General features: G+C 42.5%; 2 long non-coding RNA genes across 4 annotated transcripts in view; one reads left to right on the top strand and one right to left on the bottom strand.

Moving 5' to 3' along the window:
* Nucleotides 1-19,499, top strand: LOC135969419 (uncharacterized). Its single transcript, XR_010584677.1, has 3 exons — nt 1-265; nt 18,000-18,172; nt 19,390-19,499. It is a non-coding gene; the product is annotated as an uncharacterized lncRNA (long non-coding RNA).
* The window catches only part of LOC123571760 (uncharacterized), a 26,415-nt gene continuing 19,744 nt past the window's right edge, over nt 15,764-22,434 (bottom strand). The window contains exons 3-4 of one of the 3 annotated variants that reach the window (XR_010584672.2): nt 18,307-18,415; nt 15,764-15,971 (exon numbers count right to left, since the gene is read on the bottom strand). This is a non-coding gene — a long non-coding RNA (uncharacterized lncRNA). Of the gene's footprint in view, nt 15,972-17,956; nt 18,416-20,205; nt 20,283-22,434 lie in introns of those variants that run through there. The other 2 variants (XR_010584674.1, XR_006695969.2) reach the window with 2 other exon arrangements.

Raw genomic sequence — 22,434 nt, forward strand, 5'->3', positions numbered from 1 at the left:
GGCCCAATTGGCTGCTTACGCCTAATGATGTGAAGCTGGGGTTAGAATCTGAGGGTAGTGAGCTCAGGGACGCTGGCCCACTCGCTTATTTGACAGATGAATTAACTGCGTTATTAGATGATCATTTCACTTCCTTGTCCAGGTGTTTGCGAAATTTGACACTTTTACTGTCGGGATGATTGTAAGGAAGCTACTTAATGCAGACTGAATTTGACAACTCATTGCTGGAAGTCTCTGTGGGGGCTGCTCCATTCTTTTGATAATTGTGAATAAGTTGAAAGTTTTCAACTCCGCTATAGGAATGACCGATCTTGTTGAGATCATAAAAGTGGATACATTTTATTTGAAAAATTAGTTAAGTAAAAGTAAAGTATGCCGAAATAGAAACTTTTATACAGTATGTTTAAGTGATTGTTCTTGAATATTTGACAAATATTTTGACTTAGGGGTACAAATATGAACCAATAACTTTTCCAGGGAGTATTCAAAATAACTTTAAAATATAATTTCCAGGCCGAGAGCAGTGGCTCACGCCTGTAATCCCAGCACTTTGGGAGGTCGAGGCAGGCTGATCACCTGAGGTCAGGAGTTCGAGACCAGCCTGGCCAACATGGAGAAACCCCGTCTATAGTAAAAATACAAAAAAATTAGCCTGGCGTGGTGGTGCATGCCTGTAATCCCAGGCGCTCGGGAGGCTGAGGCAGGAGAATCGCTTGAACCCGGCAGGCAGAGGTTACGGTGAACCGATATCGTACCATTGCACTCCAGCCTGGGCAACAAGAGTGAAACTATGTCTCCAAATATATATATATAATGATCTATTATATAATATATATTATTTATATAAATATATTTTTATATAGTCTCCAAATTCAAGAATTACATTGCCTAGTTGGAAGGAAGCAGGCTCACACGTTTTTTTTTTTCTTTAATAGAGAGAATTTTTTTTGTTTTTGTTTTTGTTTTTGCCCAGGCTGGCCTTGAACTCCTGAGCTTAAGTAATCCTTCTGCCTCAGACCTGCAAAATGCTGGGATTACAGGCGTGAGCGACTGTGCCGAGCCTTCTTTCTTTTGACACAACTGTTACGTGCTAAATGGTGTGATTGTGACTGAACTCGGTGAAGACTTGATGGAGGAAGTAAAATGTACCCATCTTTTGATGGGTAGACTCTGAACAGTTCAAAAGTAAAAGGTGAAAAGATTAGCACAGGCTGCAGTTGGTAACAAAGTTGTGCTCACAGGAAGTGAGAAACTAAACAGAGTATACAAAAAGCTTCTGCTTTCTACTACCAGCTCTCCTATTTCCTCTTGCAACCTTTATTCTGAACTCCTCTGTTTCTGAAACAGCCGTCTCCAAAGTCTGATCATTTTTGCTTGGGAAAATCTAGTAACTCATGCTTCTAGATTTCCAGGCACTGGATTCTCTGAGCATTCCCTCTTTCCTGGGTTCTCCTATCTCTCTACACTTGTTTTAACTCCTTTCAATTCTTGTTTCCTGCTGTTTTGGTCTAAAGACAAATTTCCTAGTTCTGAAGGGGTAATTAAGACTAGGATTGTTTTCCTTTTAACCAAGAAACTCCTTACCTAGAAAACACAATCTTACTATATGTGTAAGAACAAAGCAAGGACTGATTTGTCCACTGTTGTATCCTTGCAAGTTGGCACAGGTTGGCAGGTAAAAATGACCTACTTTCTGTAGAAGTAGAAGCCTATTCTTCACATGTAAGCTGTGATTACTATTTTATCACATCTTAAATATGTAAATCTCAGGCTGCGCATGGTGACTCACGCTTGTAATCCCGGCATTTTGGGAGGCTGAGGCGGGAGGATCACCTGAGGTCAGGGGTTCGAAACCAGCCTGGCCAACATGGCAAAACCCCATCTCTACTAAAAATACAAAATTAGTCGGGCATGGTTGCACATGCCTGTAATCCCAGCTACTTGGGAGGCTGAGGCAGGAGAATCGCTTGAACCTCAGAGGCGGAGGTTGCAGTGAGCCGAGATCATGCCACTGCACTCCAGCCTGGACAGTAAGAGCAAAACTCCATCTCAAAAAAAAAAAGGGGGGGGGAAGGGGAAGGGGAAGAGAAGGGGGAGGGAGGAAGGAAGGAAGGAAAGGAAGGGAAGGCAAGGAAAGGGAAGGAAAAGGAAGGGAAGGGAAAAAGCAAGCCTGAATACTGCCTCTGCTAACCCTTATTCCCTGGAATAGGCCATAGGGATCTGGGGGAAAGGGTTTACAGTTCTTTCCAATTAAGCAAGGTAATTACTTGGTAGGGAGGTCCTGGAAGCTTCAAAGGTACTGAAGAAGCACAGGTTCCTGCAAGTTCATAGCAATAGCAGAAACATTGTTTGCCTGGTTCATCTGCCCTGGAATCCAGAGGAAAGGACCAAAGGACTCTTTTTATGCAGCTAAGTATAGTCACGGCTTTTAAAGTGAGTAGCCAGATGTTCCTGGGCAAGTTCTCCCATGCCCAAGTGACTCAGCAACCCTTTAAAATTACTGCACAGAAATTCTTTTCCGCTTCAAGTAATAGCTTTTACACCCAAAATCAAATTGCTACACTTTAAACTGCCTCATTTTGTATGTATGTTAAACCCTATAAGCTCAAACCAAATTAGGATTCTACTAATTAAGACTATGAACCTCTCAGTAAGGTAACGTCTCTCTGGCAGGCCCAGGCCCTATGAGAAAGACTTTCCTATCGACACAGTATACTTGATCCCTACAACAGCTGATTACCCTGATCTTTGCCATCTCTAATTCATCTGCCCACAGTTACTGGCATGATCTAAGTAAAACAATGCCTTTTAACATGTTACTCCCCTCTCAAAAACTTCTCACTTGAAGTTCAACTTGCAAGGGCCACCATAATCTGGCTTCACCTTACCTCCCACCGTTCATCCCACTGGTTTTCATTTGGTGTTTTTGAGTGAGGGATTGATATAATGATACTTGTGTTGTAGAAAGGTTAAACTGCTCATATAACAAGGATGAATTGAAAGGAAGAAGGCAGTAAGGAGATTGTCGTAATAGAGGCTGGTAACCTTCAACGGCAGTTTCAGGAGAGTATTATAAACAAGTTTAGAGAACAGGAAGTTAAGAGACTAGGTAGACAAGAAACTGGAACATTTGTGGATGGCACAATTTACCTTGAGAAAATGAAGGTGGTTTTCTAATTAGGATTGAAATCATATTTGAAAGAAGTAAATATAACTTTGAAGTTTTCATTCAAGTTTTAAAATGAAGAAGTTACTAATGTAAAGAATTTTGACACTGCAAAGATTTGGAAACTATGAGAATTTTTTTAACAATAAAAAATCTTTTTTTTTTAATTTTTTTATTTTTTTGGACACAGGGTCTTGCTTTGTTGCCCAGACTCGAGTGCAGTGGCACAGTCCTGGCTCACTGCAGCCTCAACCTCCTGGGCTCAAACAATCCTCCCACTTCAGCCTTCTGAGTAGCTGAGACTACAGGTGTACACCACCACACCTGGCTAATTTTTTTTTTTTTTTTTTTTTTTTTTTGTAGACAGAGGTCTCATCATGTTGCAATCTTCCTGCCTTAGCCTCCCAAATTGCTGGGATTATAGGCGGCCACCATGCCTGGTTTAACAATAAAAAATCTTCATGCAAAGGTTTAGGTGCATAAAATTATAAATATCTCCTTCCTTGATTAATATTCATATGTAGACTCTTCTGGTCCTGCTTCCTTATCTATGACCTATGGAATGGAAAGAGAGATTGCCAATATTCACAGGTTATCCAGGTGCCCCAAATGAGATTAACCTTCTTCATTATTAGTTATTATTATTATTATTTATCTCCTGCTATGTGGTAGGCTTTGTGATAACTAGTTTACATATATCGACTCTAATTTTCACAAAATCCTTACAAGTAGACGCCAAGAGGTTATGTTACAGTTGTTGGAAACAATATAGGACACCCAGTTAAACTTGAATTTCAGATAACAGTGAATAATGTTTTAATGTAAGTATGTCCCAAGTATTCATGTTTTGTTGCAGTATACATCTTATGTAATACATGCAATATTTAGCACATAGCTATACATAGAAAAGTGTTTATCCAAAATTCAAATTCAACTGGTGTCTTATATTTTTATTTGCATTTATATTTATTTCGTTAATTTACAGCAACCTAAAAAGAAGGACAGACAGAATTTTGGTTTTGTTTGTTTTCTGAGACAGTCTTGCTCCGTAGCACAGGCTGGAGTGCAGTGGCACAATATCAGCTCACTGCAACCTCTGCCTCTCGGGTTCAAGAGATTCTTCTGCCTCAGCCTACCAAGTAGCTGAGACTACAGGTGCCCACCACAATGCCCGGGTAACGTTTGTTTTTGTTTTGTTTTGTTTTGTTTTGTTTTGTTGAGACAGGGTCTCACTCTGTCGCCCAGATTGGAGTGCAGTGGCGCAATCTCAGCTCACTGCAACCTCCGGCTCCTGGGTTCAAGCAATTCCTCAGCCTCAGCCTCTTGAGTAGCTGGGATCACAGGCATGAGCCACCCCACGCCCAGCCAGAATTTTGAATTCATGTTCAACTACATGTTAAACTTTTCAGTGAAGCGCAGTAGCTCACACTTGTAATCCCAACACTTTGGAAGTCCTAGGTGGATGGATCACCTGAGGTCAGAAGTTTGAGACTAGCCTGGCCAACATGGTGAAATCCTGTCTCTACTAAAAATACAAAAATCAGCCGGGCATAGTGGTAGGCACCTGTAATCCCAGCTACTCTGGAGACTGAAGCAGGAGAATCGCTTGAACCTGAGAGGCAGGTTGCAGTGAGCTGAAATCTTGCCACTGTACTCCAGCCTGGGTAACAGAACAAGACTCCATCTCAAAAACAAACAAACAAACCAGAAAAAGAAATAAATAAACTTTCCAATGACTGATGTAAAAATATTATTGCTGCATTTTTTTTTTAATTTCTTAACTTTTTAATACACATGGGGTCTCACTATATTGCCCAGGCCAGTCTTGAACTCCTGGGCTCAAGAAATCCTCCTGCTGAGGCCGGGCGCGGTGGCTCAAGCCTGTAATCCCAGCACTTTGGGAGGCCGAGACGGGCGGATCACGAGGTCAGGAGATCGAGACCATCCTGGCTAACACAGTGAAACCCCGTGTCTACTAAAAAATACAAAAAAAAAAAAACTAGCCGGGCGAGGTGGCGAGCGCCTGTAGTCCCAGCTACTCAGGAGGCTGAGGCAGGAGAATGGCGTGAACCCGGGAGGCAGAGCTTGCAGTGAGCTGAGATCTGGCCACTGCACTCCAGCCTGGGCGACAGAGCGAGACTCCGTCTCAAAAAAAAAAAGAAATCCTCCTGCCTCAGCCTCTCAAAGTGCTAGGATTACAGGTGTGAGCTACCACACCTGGACAGATGCACATTTTACTTTCGTAATTATAGCCTTAATGAATATGTTTATAGACATATATATATTCATATTTGTGTTTAGAAAGAATTCTGGAAGGAGCCACAAGAAACTATTAACTGTAGTTGCCTGAGGGAAGGGTGAAATGGAAATGGGGACAGAGGGATTGATGAGGAACAGAGCTGGGGAGAAATTTTTCACTGAATATATTTACGTATTTTTAAATCATATGAATATTTTGCCTATTCAAAATACTACATTTTAAAAGAAAAGAAAAGAAAAATCAGTTTTGCAAGCCAGGTACAACGGCATACAACCATAGTCCCAGCTCCTCTGGAGGCTGAAGCAAGAAGAACGCCTGAGCCCAGGAGTCTGAGGTGTAGAGCCGCACGATCATGCCTGTGAAAGGCCCCTGCACCATGACCTGCGCAACACAGTGTGAAATTAAATAATTTAAACTTAAAGCTGTTGGAAATTTAAAATATTTTCCGCCTTGAGAGGAATGTGGCTATGTGGCCTGAATCACATAGCATGAAGCTACAACTTCTGCTTCTCCGATTATAGATTAAATCTCATCTTCATTCTTGTCCTGCAAATGATTAGGAAAAACTGAATGGTACTAGAAGTAGTAAGACCTTATCTCTAAAAATAATAATAATTTTTAAAAATCAGTTTTTCATAATGGCAGCAGACAAAAAATTATCACTGCAGTGTCTATGGCTAATAAAAGGCCCCAGAGAAACTAGAGCCCAAAATCCATGACAATGGAAAGAAACCACAATGTAAGAAATGCTTGTGAACAGTTATGTTTGAGTCAGAATGGGAATGGTGATGTTTTGCTGGGTACCAACTAGCACACCTGGTTAATGGAAAGATAACCAAGGTGTAAGTTTTTTGTCTTTTTTTTTTCCCAGCAAATTGCAATACAGTGAGTATACTATGATTCTAGTTTTTTTTTTTTTAAATTATATATCAGGAAAGTGTGAAAAAATTTAACGAAGTCTGAACGATGGAGACCCCAGACACAGAGCCTATTTAGCATACTGAAGGAGCACTTGGCTCCAAAGCTAGACCATGGAAGAATCCCATTATTGTCAGTTACCAGCCGCGTAATCTTGACTTGTGATTTAAACTCTGTGGTCTGCCCTGTGAAAAATGGTAATATTAATCATTCCCCAATTATATCACTATTGTGATAATCCAATCAATTAAATCCTGTTAGAAATCCAAATAGTGCCTAACATGTGGAAAATACTCATTAAAAGGTACTGATTTGTTGTTGTTGTTGTTGTTGTTGAGACAGAGTTTCAGTATTGTTGCCCAGGCTGGTGTGCAATGGCGCGATCTTTGCTCACTGCAACCTCTGCCTCCCAGGTCCAAACAATTCTCCTGCCTCCACCTCCCAAGTAGCTGGGATTACAGGCATACCACAATACACCTGACTAATTTTGTATTTTCAGTAGAGACGGGGTTTCACCACGTTGGTCAAGCTGGTCTCAAACCCCCAACCTCACATGATCCTTCCGCCTCGGCCTCCCAAAGTGCTGGGATTACAGGCGTGAGCCACCATGCCCGGGAAAAGGTACCGATTTTTAAATTGTTGCTAAGGTGGCACTGTCCAATAGAAACAGGTATACCTCATATGAAATTTTAAGTTTTCTAATAGCCATATTTTAAAAAGACAAAATATATTTTATTTATTCATATTAGCATTTCAAAATATAAACAATATTAAAAATGAGATATTCTGCATTCTTTTAATTTTTTTTTCTTTTTTTTTTTTTTTGTGATGGAGTTTCACTCTTGTTGCCCAGGCTAGAGTACAATGGAGCAATCTCAGCTCACTGCAACCTCCATCCCCACCCCACAGAGTCAAGCGATTCTCTTGCCTCAGCCTCCCGAGTAGCTGAGATTCCAGGCTGTGCGACACCATGCCCAGCTAATTTTTGTATTTTTAGTAGAGACAGGATTTTACCATGTTGGCCAGGCGGGTCTCTAACTCCTGACCTCAAGTTATCCGCCCACCTCAGCCTCCCAAAGTGCTGGGATTACAGGCATGAGCCACTGTGCCCAGCCCCTAAATTTTCAATTGAGAATATAATGAATCATTCTTATAAAAGTTCTACTGCCTTTCAGAAAAACTTCAAAAGAGATTAAATAGAAACGTCAAGGATTCCTTTACTATTCTTTTAAACAAAACACAACTTCTGGTTTGTTTACTTTATTATTTATTTAGTTTACCTAAATAACCTGAAAAATATTCTTGAAATTAATTTATACATCCAACTCTTTTTTTCTTATATTTAGCTGATATACAGGGGGGAAAATAAAATGAATATTTTAGAATCTCATCTTGAGTTGGGTAATTCTTCATTTTTCTGGCCCTGACATTGCACTCTGTTTTGTTTTTTTTTTTTTTTTTGAGACAGTCTCCCAACAGTCCAGGCTGGAGTGCACTGGCACAATCTCCGCTCACTGCAACCTCCGCTTCTCAGGCTCAAGTAATCCTCCTTTCAGCCTCCAAAGTAGCTGGGACTACAGGTGCGAGCCACCACTCCCAGCTATTTTTTTGTATTTTCACTACAGATGGGGCTTCACCATGTTGGCCAGGCTAGTCTCGAATTCCTAGCCTCAAGTCATCTGCCCGCCTCAGCCTCCCAAGGTGCTAGCATTACAGGCCTGAGCCACCATGCCCAGCTGACATTGCATTCTATTTAAGATTCCTGCTTTAAGCATGTTCTGACTAGGCCGGATGCGGTGGCCCATGCCTATAATTCCAGCACTTTGGGAGGCCGAGGTAGGGGATCGCTTAAGCCCAGGAATCTAAGACCAGCCAGGGCAATATAGAGAGATCCTGTCTCTGCAAAACTTAAAATGAATTAGCCGAGTATGGTGGCACGAGCCTGTGGGCCCAGCTACTGGGGAGGCTGTGGTGGAAGGATTGCTCAGGCCAGAGTTTGAGGCTGCAATGAGCTGTGATCATGCCATTGCAGTTCAGCCTTGGTGATGGAGTGAGATCTTGTATCAAAACTAAAAAACTGTTCTGTCCATCCTCCTGAAATCTCATTGGTTTCAGGGATGACAGGTTGGTAGTTTACCTCTAGAGGAGTAGTGAAAGCAGTTATTCACTGGTCCCCCAACCTGTATTGTTTTTCTCTCCCTCAAAGAGCTTCCTGTTTGTCATGCAAGAAGCCTGGATAGAACCTCATTATAACATAGCAAAGTAATTTTTTTTTTTTTTTTTTTTTTTTTTTTGAGACCGAGTCTCGCTCTGTCGCCCGGGCTGGAGTGCAGTGGCCGGACCTCAGCTCACTGCAAGCTCCGCCTCCCGGGTTCACGCCATTCTCCTGCCTCAGCCTCCCGAGTAGCTGGGACTACAGGCGCCCGCCGCCTCGCCCGGCTAGTTTTTTGTATTTTTAGTAGAGTCGGGGTTTCACCGTATTAGCCAGGATGGTCTCGATCTCCTGACCTCGTGATCCGCCCGTCTCGGCCTCCCAAAGTGCTGGGATTACAGGCTTGAGCCACCGCGCCCGGCCTAACATAGCAAAATAATTAACCCTCTGTCTAAATACTGTGGAATTTTGTTGTTGAAATTCTTTGACTTTGGTTTTAAATTTCTTTTTGGTATACTGACCACTTCTGAAAGACCATAATCTACAAAAGTTGTGGCCCCTCTTCTAGACAAGTGCACGGAGAACACACATAAAACTGTCAGTATATAACCTTTCCTACTGTTTGGTTTTTACTATTGTATAACACCTACTCAAAAGCATCATTCTTTCTGACTTCAGAGCAATTGACTTTTTATTTTATTGTGGTTTCTGATTGTATAAGCAATATATGGTTTTTTTTCAACATTCAGGAAAACAAAATAATACATAAAATACAAAGTAAAAGTTTTTATAATCTCACCCCTTAGAGATGCATTGTCTAATACAGTAGCTAATATCCACATTTGCCTGCTGAGCATTGGAAATGTGGCTAGTCCTAAATGAGATGTGCTATAAGTGTAAAATACACACCGGATTTCAAAGACTTAATTAAAAATAAGAATGCAAGGCTGAGCAACATGGCAAAACTCCATCTGTAGTAAAAGTACAAAAACTAGCTGGGCATAGTGGTGTGTGCCTGTAGCCCCAGCCACTCAGGAGGCAGGTGGGAGGATTGCTTGAGCCCAGGAAGTTGAGGTTGCTGTGAGCCGAGATTGGGCCACTGCACTCCAGCCTGGGCAACAGAGCAAGACCTTGCCTCAAAAAAAATAAAATAAAATCACAGCTACTTGGGAGGCTGAAACAGGAGAATCGCTTGAACCCAGCACAGGGTGTGGGAGGGGAGTGAGCTGAGATTTCACCATTGCACTCCAGCCTGGGCGACAGAATGAAACTCCATCTCAAAAAAACAGAAAAGAAAAACAAAGAAAATTAAGTGAATAAGTTCTTTATTTTTTACAGAACAATATGAATATATTTTTTTAATTCTAACTTTAATTTCTACCTGGAAGATTTCTAGTGCTTAAAAGCTTCGGCACATTTATAAGAGTGGTAGTTTTGCTCTTTCCTCCCACCTTTGACTTGATTCATTTTTTTAATTAAAATTGTTTTTATTTTTTAATTTATTATTTTTATAGAAACAGGGTCTCACTATGTTGCCCAGGCTGGTCTTGAACTCCTGGCCTCAAGCAATCCTCCTGACTCAGCCTCCTAAGGTGCTGAGATTACAGCTATGAGCTATCACACCTGGGTGATTATTCTTTTCTTTTCTTTTTTTTTTTTTTTTTTGAGACGGAGTCTCGCTCTGTCGCCCAGGCTGGAGTGCAGTGGCGCGATCTCGGCTCACTGCAAGCTCCGCCTCCCGGGTTCACGCCATTCTCCTGCCTCAGCCTCCCGAGTAGCTGGGACTACAGGCATACCACAATACACCTGACTAATTTTGTATTTTCAGTAGAGACGGGGTTTCACCACGTTGGTCAAGCTGGTCTCAAACCCCCAACCTCACATGATCCTTCCGCCTCGGCCTCCCAAAGTGCTGGGATTACAGGCGTGAGCCACCGCGCCCGGCGGTGATTATTCTTTTCTGAGACGGAGTTTCACTGTTGTTGCCTAGGCTGGAGTGCAATGGTGCCATCTGGCTCACCGCAACCTCTGTCTCCTGGGTTCAAGCAATTCTCCTGCCCCAGCCTCCCAAGTAACTGGGATTACAGGCATGCACCACCACGCCCCGCTAATTTTCTATGTTTGGTAGAGACCTCATTCCTCCATGTTGGTCGGGCTGGTCTTGAACTCCCAATCTTAGGTGATCTGCCTGCCTTGGCCTCCCAAAGTGCTGGGATTACAGGCGTGAGCCACCGCTAGCCTGGCCCTTTTTTTTTTTTTTTTTTGAGACGGAGTCTCGCTGTTGCCCAGGCTGGAGTACAGTGGCCGGATCTGGGCTCACTACAAGCTCCGCCTCCCGGGTTCACGCCATTCTCCTGCCTTGGCCTCCCAAGTAGCTGGGACTGCAGGCGCCCGCCACCACACCCGGCTAATTTTTTGTATTTTCAGTAGAGACAGGGTTTCACAGTGTTAGCCAGCATGGTCTCGATCTCCTGACCTCGTGATCCGCCTGCCTCGGCCTCCCAAAGTGCTGGGATTACAGGCGTGAGCAGCGCGCCCGGCCGACCTTTTTTTTTTTTTTTTTTTTTTTTAATGATGAGGAATGATGGTAAATTTATGGGTGAACTTGGCTGGGCCATGGTGCCCATCTATGAGGTCAAACGTTATTCTGAATGTCTCTGTGAAGGTGGTCTGGCGATATAATGTGGGTGTGCCTCTTCCAATCAGTTGAACTGAGTAGAAGACTGACCTCTCCTGAGCCAAAAGGAATTCTGCAACAGACAGCCTTTCAGATTTGAATCACAGCATTGGCTGTTATCTGGGTCTCTAGCCTGCTGGTTCACCCTGAAGTTTTTGAATTTGCCAGCCTCCATAATAATGTGAGCCAATTCTAGCCAGGTGCAGTGGCTCACGCCTGTAATCCCAACACTTTGGGAGGCCGAGGTGGGCAGATCACGAGGTCAACAGTTTGAGACCAGCCTGGCCAACATTGTGAAACCCCGTCTCTACTAAAAATACAAAAATTAGCCAGGCATGGTGGCAGGCGCCTGTAATCCCGGCTACTCTGGAGGCTGAGGCAGGAGAATCGCTTGAACCCAGCAGGCGGACGTTGTAGTGAGCCCAGACCACCCATTATACTCCAGCCTGGGTTACAGAGTGAGACTCCATCTCAAATAAATAATAATAATAATAATAATATGAGCCAATTTCTTAAAACAAACCATACACAGACCAGGCACGGTGGCTCACTATAATCCCAGAACATTGGGAGGCCCAGGCAGGGGGATCATCTGAGGTCAGGAGTTTGAGACCAGCCTGGCCAACATGGTGAAATCCTGTCTCTACTAAAAAATACAAAAAATTGGCCAGGCGTGGTGCGTCACGCCTGTAATCCCAGCACTTTGGGAGGCCGAAGTGGGTGGATCACAAAGTCAGGAGTTCAAGACCAGCCTGGCCAATATGGTGAAACCCCATCTATACACATACACACACACAGACACACACACACACACACTAGCCCAGCGTGGTGGCTCACGCCTGAAGCTGAGGCAGGAGAATCGCTTGAACCCAGGAGGCGGACGTTGCAGTGAGGCAAGATCGCACCACTGCACTCCAGCCTGAGCGACAAACGAGACTCTGTCTCAAAGAGAGAGAAAAAAAAGCCAGGCCTGGTGGCGGGTGCCTGTAATCCCAACTGCTTGGGAGGCTGAGGCAGGAGAATTGCTTGAACCAGGGAGGCGGAGGTTGCAGTGAGCCGAGATCATGCCATTGCACTCCAGCCTGGGCGACAGAGCCAGACTCGGTCTCAAAAAATAACTAAATAAATCATATGCACACATACCTATCCCATTGGTTGTTTCTCTGGAGAACCCTGACTAATACAAGGTGGTATACAATGGGCTAATCAACTTCTAAACAGCATTTAAATTTCCTTCAGTAATTATATGTAATCGTCCACCTCATTTGGGGTTCCACTGACTGACATCAGTTAGAGCTGAGAAAAATTTGGTCAATTAATGAAGATAATTTCTCTGAAGAGAAAGAAAATTCACAGTATAGGTGAATTATGTGCCTCTCATAACAAAAGAGCTGATCCACTATGGCATATATGGGTCTAGTTAATCTAAGCATTCTAACCACAATGATTATTAGAACAGCTTTCTTACAAATCTACTTGTGTGTAGAATGTTACACAAGTTTTAAAACCTAATTTAATCTGAAGGAAAATCTCCAAAGGAGTTGAAATATAATTTTAGACTTTATTTTCCTCCTTCAAGATATACATTGTTTTAAAACATAACATAGCATAGGGCGGATGCGGTGGCTCATGCCTGTAATCCCAGCACTCTGGGAGGCTGAGGCAGACGGATCACCTGAGGTCAGGAGTTTGAGATCGGCCTGGCCAACATGGCGAAACCCCATCTCTACGAAAAAATACAAAAATTAACTGGGTGTGGTGGCATGCACCTGTAATCCCACCTACTCGGGAGGCTGAGGCTGGAGAATCCCTTGAACCTGGTAGGCAGAGGTTGCAGTGAGCCGAGTTCGCGCCACTGCACTCCAACCTGAGCGACAGAGCAAGATTCGCTCTCAAAAAAATAAATAAAATAGCATGGCCAGGCATGGTGATGCAGGAGAATACGGTTTGGAGGCAGGGAACCTAAGGCCGTTTCATGAACTAAATTTAAAGGAAAACCCTAACTTTCCATGCCTAAGTAGCAAAGCGACCAGAGGGTACTCCCTTTGCAAACCCCCACCTTTTATGTGCGGCAGATGGGAAATTGAAAGCACCTCTGATTGGTTGCAAAAAGCATGCTAGTGTAACTATGTAACTGCACTTCAGCCTCTGATAGTGGGCCACGTCTTCATTTGCATAGAAGTGTGACCTTTGTAACTTCAGCCTCTGATTGGCTGCATTCCATAACCAATCAGACTGATCGCGGGCCACCACTTCATTTACATGAGGCGAGCACCAAGTGGCCAATGGGAAGCCTCTAGTGGGTTACTGGACCAGGAAAGATTCTGAATTGGGGCCCTTGAGCCGCTGCTCCAGCCAGCTCCCGCACTGTGGAGTGTACTGTCATTTCAGTAAATCTCTGCTTTCCTTCTTTCGTTGCTTCATTCTTTCCTTGCTTTGCTGTGCACTTTGTCCAATTCTTTGTTCAAAACGCCAATAACCTGGACAACTTGTAGTCAAGACCCTTTTTTTTTTTTTTTAAACAGACACAGTGTCTCACTCTGTTGCCCAAGCTATTCTCCTGGGATCAAGCAATCCTTCTGCCATGGACTCTCAAAGTGCTGGGATTACAAGCGTGAGCCACTGTGCCCAACCTATTTTCAAGTAATATGTCTTAAACATTTTTCTGTGACCTATTTTTGGTCATGTTATATAGCCTTTAAAAATGTATGCCGGATGTGGTGGCTCACACCTGTAATCCCAGCACTTTGGGAGGTCGAGGCAGATGGATCACCTGAAGTCAGGAGTTCAAGACCAGCCTGGACAACATGGTGAAACCCCAGCTCTACTAAAAATACAAAATTAGCCGGGCGTGGTGGTGCATGCCTGTAATCCCAGTTACTTTGGAGGCTGAGGCAGGGAATCACTTGAATCTGGGAGGCAGAAGTTGCAGTGAGCCAAGATTGCACCATTGCACTCCAGCCTGGGCAACAAGAGCGAAACTCCATCACAAAAAAAAAAATTTTACCCTTCAGGCCGGGTGCAGTGGCTCACACCTGTAATCCCAGCACTTTGGGAGGCCGAGGTGGGTAGATCACCTGAGGTCAAGAGTTCGAGACCAGCCTGGCCAACGTGGTGGAACCCCGTCTCTTACTAAAAATATAAAAATCAGCCGGGTGTGGTGGCACACACCTGTAATCCCAGCTACTCGTGAGACTGAAACAGGAGAATCACTTGAATCAGGGAGGCGGAGGTTGCAGTGAGCCGAGGTTGTGCCACTGCACTCCAGCCTGGGTAACAGAGCGAGACTCTGCCTCAAAACAAAACAAAACAAATTTTACCTTCCAGTGAAGAGAAGATAATATCAAACACAGAAATGTGTAATGTATATTGATGTGCTGAGTATGCTGAGAAAGGCAAATGTGTTTTTCTGTTTAGAAATTGGACTTTTAAAACTTTTTATTTAACTACAATACAAAATCTACAGCACAGAAGGAATATGAATATATGAATAATCTCTTTTAAAATACTAATTCCTTTTCTTTTTTTTTTCTTTTAATTTGAGACGGAGTGTTGCTCTTGTTGCCCAGACTGGAGTGCAATGCATGATCTCGGCTCACCGCAACCTCTGCCTCCCATGTTCAAGTGATTCTCTGGCCTTGGCCTCCCCAGTAGCTGGGACTACAGACATGCGCCACCACACCCAGCTAATTTTTTTTTTTTTTTTTTTTTTTTTTTTTTGCATTTTTAGTAGAGACAGGGTTTCTCCATTTTGGTCAGGCTGGTCTCGAACTCTTGACCTCAGGTGATCCACCCACCTTGGCCTCCCAAAGTGCTGGGATTACAGGCGTGAGCCACTGCGCCCGGCCGATACTAATTCTTTTTCATGACCTCAAATGAACAAGAATACTCAAAAAGCTGCTATGTATAGATGTTCTCTAGCAGAGGTTGGCCAACTATGGCCTGACAGCCATGTCCAACCTGCTTCCTGCTTTTGTACAGTCCACAGCTAATTATGCTTTGTACATTTTTAATGGCTAGAAAAAAATTTTAGTATTTTGTGACACACAAAAGTATATGAAATTCATATTTCAGTGTCCATGAGTAAAACTTTATTGGAGGCCGGGCATGGTGGCTCACACCTGTAATCCTAGCACTTTGGGAGGCCGAGGTAGGCGGATCACAAGGTCAGGAGATCGAGACCATCCTGGCTAACACGGTGAAACCCCGTCTCTACTAAAAATACAAAAAATTAGCTGGGCGTGGCAGTGGGTGCCTGTAGTCCCAGCTACTTGGGAGGCCAAGGCAGGAGAATGGCGTGAACCTGGGAGGCAGAGTTTGCAGTGAGCCGAGATCGTGCCACTGCACTCCAGTCTGGGCAACAGAGCAAGACTCTGTCTCAAAAAAAAAAAAAAAAAAAAAAAAACTTTATTGGAATACTGCCATGCTTATTCATTTATCTACTGTCTGTAGCTGCTTTTACACTATAACAGAGTAGTCAATGACAAGAGACCATTCTCATCACTTGCCACTGCTGCTATCCGTTACAAATCATAGCTACACTTTGTAACTTGGCAGCATTTTGAGTAGCATGCATAATGCCATACCTTGAAATTTTATTTATTTTTATTACTAGCATATATCCATCATGTAAAAAAAAAAAAAGATAGGTGTGGTGGCACACACTGTAGTCCCAGTTACTCAGAGGGTAAGGCAGCAGGATCAATTGAGGCCAGGAGTTCAAGGCTGCAGGAAGCTATGGTCACACCACTGCACTCCAGCATGGGTAACGGTAGGCCTTGTCTCTAAAAACAAAAAACTGAGAGAGAGAGAGAGAATTGGACTTAAAATATCTCATCTCTAAGGTGCAGTGAAGCATGGATTATTTTATCAAATTCGATGGCAAAGCATGGTGCTTATTATGCAAATGAAACTATATATGTGCTAAAAGAATGCCATATGTTAATATTATTAGAATAAGCAGTCATCATAATATTCCCAAATTACAGAAAATCAGTCAGAAAACGTAAAAAGAAATTAAAGAGTGTGTCAACACAGAATTTCCTTACAAAAGAAAGTGAGGCTGCAACTAAAGTAAGTTTTCAAGTGCCTCATTTGTTAGCCTAGCAAGAAAAGTCATTTATTACAGCATGTTAATTAAATGTTTGATTGAAGTGGCTGAAGAACTGTATACTTGTCCAGGTGTAGTGACTCATGCTGTAATCCCAGCACTTTGGGAGGCCAAGGCAGGAGGATCACTTGAGACCAGGAGTTCAAGACCAGCCTGGACAACATAGCAAGACCCTGTCTTTTAAAAAGAATTAATAAAATTTTAATTAAAAAATTAAAATTTAAAAAATTAAATTAAAAAAAAATTTTTAATTAAAAAAGAAAAACTTGCTTAAAAGCATTAGCCTTTAGGTGAAAACAGCTGCTTAAAGTGTTAAGGACACAGGAAACAACATCAATAGTAAAATAAGGCAAGTTAGTCACATGAGGTAGCCTATGCCTGTAGTCCTAGCTACTAAGGGAACTGAGTCAGCCCAGGAGTTCAAAGCCTGGCAACACAGGAGATCCCAACACTGAAAAAAAAAATTTTTGTTTTTAATTAGGAAAAAAAAGCAAGGCAAGTGACTTTGAATGGTTTTTCTTAGCTTGTACTGAATTGACAGGTGTTGTTGATGTTGCTCATTTGTTCTATATATTCAAGGAGTCAATGATTGAATTGACTGAATAATTAGCTCCAGAAACAGGTGAGAACATTTTTAAAGAAGGTGAAAAAACACTAATTAAGTATACCTGAAGTAGAATATCTGCTATATTGCAACTGATGATATAAAAAGAGAAAGGCTTAGCTTGACAAATTTACAATGCTTATGAAAATGTAAGGTGTTTAAATCCTGTGGTTATAACATCATTGGATTATTAAAAAACAGATAGTTTGTGGAAAACATTTGAACTTACCATGTACAGGTATTATTGAATCTGCAGTATCAATGATAAAATTAATTCATCCTCATGGACTTAACTGTTGTCAGTCCATGAATTTTTGGTCAAAATAGCAGAATATCCTACCTTGCCCTGCGACACAGCATTTGATGACTTAGCAGTGATAACATTTTATTGTGATTTTTTTAAAGCAAAGATTGAAATTTTTCTAAATGAAAAGAATTTCTCTTAACCACTGTTACCTTTACAAATCACAAGACCTATAAATTTAGAAAGAAGACTTTATGTTTTATAAAGGCTTACAGCCAGCCGGGCACGGTGGCTCACGCCTGTAATCCCAGCACTTTGGGAGGCTGAGGCAGGTGGATCACCTGAGGTTGGAGTTCGAGACCAGCCTGGTCAACATGGTGAAAGCCCATCTCTACTAAAAATACACAAAATACAAAAAAAAAAAAAAAAATTAGCTGGGCATGGTGGCAGGTGCCTGTAATCCCAACTACTCGGGAGCCTGAAACTGGGAAGAGGAGGTTGCAGTGAGCCGAGATTGTGCCATTGCACTGCAGCCTGGGTGACAAGAACAAAACTCCATCTCAAAACAAAACTCCATCTCAAAACAAAACAAAAGAAAGGCTTACAGCCTGCAAGGTGTCCATCCCATAGGCTGAGAAGAATAGCCTCCAGAGAGACTGGAGACGGGGACTTCAAAGGAGGAGTGGTTGGGGTAGGAGCTTTATGCTGAACAGTTTCGTTAAACGTACACATTCAACAGGTTACTGGAGAAACTCTGAATATTTATAAAGGTGATCCTGACACATAGGTATTGAACAAACATGCATGTAACATATGACCGATGTTCACTTTGGAGTGGAGATTTAATACTTAAATGTATTATAATTAGGTCCTATACGTCAAAAGCTCTTTTGAATACATGAAGTCATGCAAGTGTGCAGCCTCTGCAAGCTTCCCAGAATCAGTCCATGGTTGGCGGTCTTATCAGGAGAAAGTTACTGAAATCAGTCTCTTATCCAATCAAAGCTGGTGGAACAAAGATCAGTTACTCAGTGTCTGATGGTGAGCTACGGTTGTTTTAATATTGCTTATCTCTAGGCCAGTGATGGTTTAGCTGTTATAGAAAAGGAAAAACCCTGGGGCAGTTAGAACACAGTTTATTATTTAAGTGTGGGGATATATGACTTAACTCTTACCTGGCATGGCCTGGGGTCTTGTTTTTGATATCTTATTGACACAAAAAGTCCATTCTGTCAGTCTTAGGATCTTCTCTTCTTTAACATCAATGCTGATCGGTTGTCGTGTCTAAATTCCAAAAGGGAGGGAGTGTAATGAGGCATGTCTAACCTCCTGTCCTGTTACGATTAGGAACTTCATTTTAAAGGGTTTTCTGGGGTCCCCTTGGCCATGAGGGTACGTTCATGCAGTTGGCAGAGGGCTCAGGATTTTATTTTTAGTTTACACCACTGACTGAATGACTTTGAAATTCATTTTTGCTAGTTTGCTAATTTTGATGATTTAATGATACTTCCTAATAAAGTCAACATAAATTACAAAGCAAAACCGTACTGACACACAAAACTTACTGTGATGAAGTCATTTTGACAACCAACATTATTTGAGTCACAAGTTAAAACAAAAAGCAAGCTCTCTATCCTCACATAAGTTTGCAGCGGTTATATTTTTCAAGTTCAAACTACAGTTTTAATGGTATTTTGCAGATCTCTGCAAACACAAAGGAAATTTCCATATTTCAAAATCCATTTAACTGTGCAATTGAGGAGCTTCCACCTAACCATCAGTTAGAAATGATTCATCTGACATGCTAAAAGGCAGATATGAAGAGAATAATGTGCTTCTGTAATTGTTTTCCAAGAGAATAATATACTTAATTTAAATCATATGCCCTTGGGTTGACATCATATTGGGCAGTGCCTGTATGTATGAAAATATATTTTTCAAAGATAAAATCTGTAAAATTTCATTACAGATCATGATTGACAGATGAACATTTGCAATAGATTTTGATAGGGAATAAGAACTTTGAAACCTAATTAAGAAAAATGTTATTCTCCATCTCCCCACAAAAAGAATTTCATTCTTCTGGTTAGCATACCTGATTTACAAAAACTTGTACTCAGTATTATTATATTTTGAATTTCATCAGTGAAAATGTTGTGGAAATTAGTTTTCCGTTTTTCTACAAGTATCTACATAATATCTTCAATTTTGCCCCTTAGCCCATAAAGCCTAAAATATTTACCTTCTGCCCTTTATAGAAAAAGTTTACTGATTCTTATTCTACGGAAAGTAAAATCTAAGTAAGAAGTTAGACAGTGGAAGAGAAGAAAGATTTTCAGCTTGGGCACAGGAGAAAGAACCAATGGGGTATGTAAAAACTAAGCTATCATTCCATACCAAATCATATTTTTAAACCATGTTTTGGCCAGGCACAGTAGCTCACATCTGTAATCCCAACACTGGGAGGCTGAGGTGGGAGGATTGCTTGAAGCCAGGAGTTGGAAACCAGCCTGAGCAACAAAGCTAAACCCTTACCTCTACAAAAAATAAAACTAGGCCAGGAGAGGTGGTTCACGCCTGTAATCCCAGCACTTTGGGAGGCCCAGGCGGGTGGATCACGAGGTCGGGAGATCGAGACCATCCTGGCAAACACGGTGAAACCCCGTCTCTACTAAAAATACAAAAAAAAAATTAGCCGGGCGTGGTGGCGGGTGACCGTAGTCCCAGCTTCTCGGGAGGCTGAGGCAGGAGAATGGCGTGAACCCGGGAGGCGGCGAAGCTTGCAGTGAGCGGGGATCGCGCCACTGCACTCCAGCCTGGGCAACAAAGCGAGACGCCGTCTCAAAGAATGAATGAATGAATGAATGAATGAATGAATGAATGAATGAATGAATAAATGAAAATAAAAATAATTAGCTAGGCACATGCTACTTGAGAGGCTGAGGTGGGAGGATCGCTTGAGCCCAAGAATTTGAGGCTGCAGTGACCTGGGATCTGTCCACTGCACTCCAGCTGGGCAACAGAGGGAGACACTGTCTCAAAACAACAACAAAAACAAACCAAAAAAAACTCACCATGTTTTCTTGCACTTGCCTTTCTGAGCCAATCAGTAATACCAATTTCTTCCAGAAGATGTCTCCCTTTATTTTCCCTGAGTAATAGGAAAAATTTCAAACATACATAAAAATTCGAACAATTGTGCAATGAACATTCATTTACCTACACGTTGATTCTATGTTTTGGGGGTGATTGGGGAGACAGGGTCTGACTCTATCACCTAGGCTGGAGTACAGTGGTGTAATTAAGGCTCACTGCAACTTCTGCCTCCTGGGCTCAAGTGATCCTCCCAAATCAGGCTCCTGAGTAGCTAGGACTACAGGGAGCATGCCATAACACCCAGTTAATTTTTTTTTTTTTTTTTTTAGATGGAGTCTCGCTCTGTCGCCCAGGCTGGAGTGCAGTGGCGCAATCTGGGTTCACTGCAAGCTCCGCCTCCTGGGTTCACGCCATTCTCCTGCCTCAGCCTCCAAGGTAGCTGGGACTACAGGCGCCGGCTACCACGCCTGGCTAATTTGTTTGTATTTTTAGTAGAGATGGGGTTTCATCGTGTTTACCAGGATGGTCTCTATCTCCTGACCTCATGATGCACCTGCCTCGGCCTCCCAAAGTGCTGGGATTACAGGCATGAGCCACTGCACCCGGCCCACACCCAGCTAATTTTTGTATCCATCTATCCATACATCAGTCATTTATCAGTCATTTATGGTGGTGCTTTTTTTGTTTGTTTGTTTGTTTGTTATGACACAGGGTCTGGCTCTGTCACCCAGGCTGGAGTGCAGTGGCACGATCTTGCGATCTTGGCTCACTAAAACCTCCTCTTCTGGGCTCAAGCCATCCTCCCACCTCAGCCTCCCAAGTAGCTGGGACTGTAGGTATACACCACCACACCTGGCTAATTTTTATATTTGTTGTAGAGATAAGGTTCCATCATGTTCCTCAGGCTGGTCTCCAACTCCTGGACTCAAGCCATCCACCCACCTCAGCCTCCCAAAGTGCCGCACTGGGCCCACTATATTTTTTAGTGGACAAGTACATCTCTCCCTAAATACTTCAGCATGTATTTCATTAGCTAGTGTTCAATATTTATTTAGTTTCCTTTCTGCTGAAGTAAAATTTACATACACTGAAATTTTCAAATCTTAAATGAGCATCCCCTGAGTTTGACAAACTGTATTATTAAACTAAAACTCATCAAGATATAGAAAACTGGCCGGGTGCAGTGTCTCACACCTGTAATCCCAGCACTTTGAGGGGCTGAGGCTGGTGGATCACGTGAGGCTAGGAGTTCGAGACCAGGCTGGCCAACATGGTGAAACCCAGTCTCTACTAAAAATACAAAAATTAACTGGGCCTGGTGGCAGGTGCCTGTTATCCCAGCAACCTGGGAGGCTGAGGCAGGAGAATCGCTTAAACCTGGGAGGCAGAGGTTGCAGTGAGTCGAGACTACGCCATTGTACTCCAGCTTGAGCAACAAGAGCGAAACTCCTTCTCAAAAAAAAAAAAGATATAGAAAATTATTATTCACATGGGAAGTTCCCTCCTACCCCTTTCCAGTTAGTCCTTCCCTTCTAGATAAAGGCAACCAGTGTGTTCTGATTTTTTCCCCCACCATAGGTTATTTTGCATAATGTAGAATTTGATATATATGGAATCATATGGTATGTACTTTTAATGTAAGTCTTTCAATTAATATAATGTCTAAGACTCATCCATGTCGTGTAAATCAACAGTTCATTCTACTTTATTGTTAAGTAGTAGTACATTGATATGTATTATAGTTTGCTTATATATTCACCTATTAATGGGCACCTAAGCTGTTCCCCATATGTGTCTATTATGAATACAGCTGCTATAAGTATGGGGATTTTTTTCCCGTATTTTTTTAATTACAAAGTAATACAAGTGGTTCTTACTTTATTTTTCAGGACTGAATTGTGGGACATAAATTAATCCCAAGACACATAATAATTGTTTGAAACTTTTTATCATGGAAAAGTAGTTTAAAAGTATATAATAATATAGAGACTATTTTAATGAACCCTGGTACCTAATATCCAGCTTCAACCATTACCCACTTCTGGCCACCATCTCTCTTCCCTTCCCTTCCCTTCCCCCTTCCCCCTTCCCTCCCCCTTCCCCCTTCCCTTCCCTTCCCCCTTCCCTTCCCCCTTCCCCCTTCCCTTCCCCCTTCCCCCTTCCCTCCCCCTTCCCCCTTCCCTTCCCTTCCCCCTTCCCCCTTCCCT

Source organism: Macaca fascicularis, chromosome 2 (genome assembly GCF_037993035.2).
Source record: "Macaca fascicularis isolate 582-1 chromosome 2, T2T-MFA8v1.1".
Taxonomy (NCBI): Eukaryota; Metazoa; Chordata; class Mammalia; order Primates; family Cercopithecidae; genus Macaca; species Macaca fascicularis.